Raw genomic sequence first — 850 nt, forward strand, 5'->3', positions numbered from 1 at the left:
AAAGAAGACAGGAATTACAGTGGTGAGAAATGAGAGAGATGAGTTGATTCCAACGAGAGTGCAGAACAGTTGGAGAGTCTGCATTGATTTTAGGAGGCTCAACCAAGAAACAAGAAATGATCACTTTCCTTTACCGTTTATTGATCAGATGCTTGAGCACTTAGCAGGTAAATCTCATTATTGTTTTCTTGATGGTTTTTCTGGGTACTTCCAGATCGATATTGCTCCTGGGGATCCGGAGAAGACCATATTCACCTGCCCCTTTGGCACTTTTGCCTATAGGAGGATGCCTTTTGGCCTATGCAACGCCCCTGGTACATTCCAGCGGTGTATGGTGAGCATTTTCAGTGACTTTTTAGAGAATTGCATATAGGTGTTTATGGATGATTTTACAGTTTATGGATCTTCATTTGATGCATGTTTGGATAGTCTGGATAGATTTCTTCATAAATGCATCGAAACTAACCTTGTTTGAAATTACGAAAAATGTCATTTCATGGTAGAGCAAGGCATAGTTTTGGGGCATGTGATCTCAAATAGGGGAATCGAGGTAGACCCTGTTAAGAGAGATGTTATTTCACAATTGCCTTACCCCTCTTGCATGCGAGAGGTTCGTTCTTTTCTTGGTCATGCAGGTTTCTATCGCAGGTTCATTAAAGATTTTAGCAAGAAGGCTCTTACACTATCCAACCTGTTTCAAAAGGAGGTGGTCTTTGATTTTAATGAGATATGTAAAGAGGCATTTGATTGCCTCAAGGCAACCTTGACCACCACTCCTATCATCCAGGCACCTGATTGGACATTCCCTTTTGAGCTGATGTGTGATGCTTCTAATTATGCATTGGGGGTT

Source organism: Lupinus angustifolius, chromosome LG06 (assembly GCF_001865875.1).
Source record: "Lupinus angustifolius cultivar Tanjil chromosome LG06, LupAngTanjil_v1.0, whole genome shotgun sequence".
Taxonomy (NCBI): domain Eukaryota; kingdom Viridiplantae; phylum Streptophyta; class Magnoliopsida; order Fabales; family Fabaceae; genus Lupinus; species Lupinus angustifolius.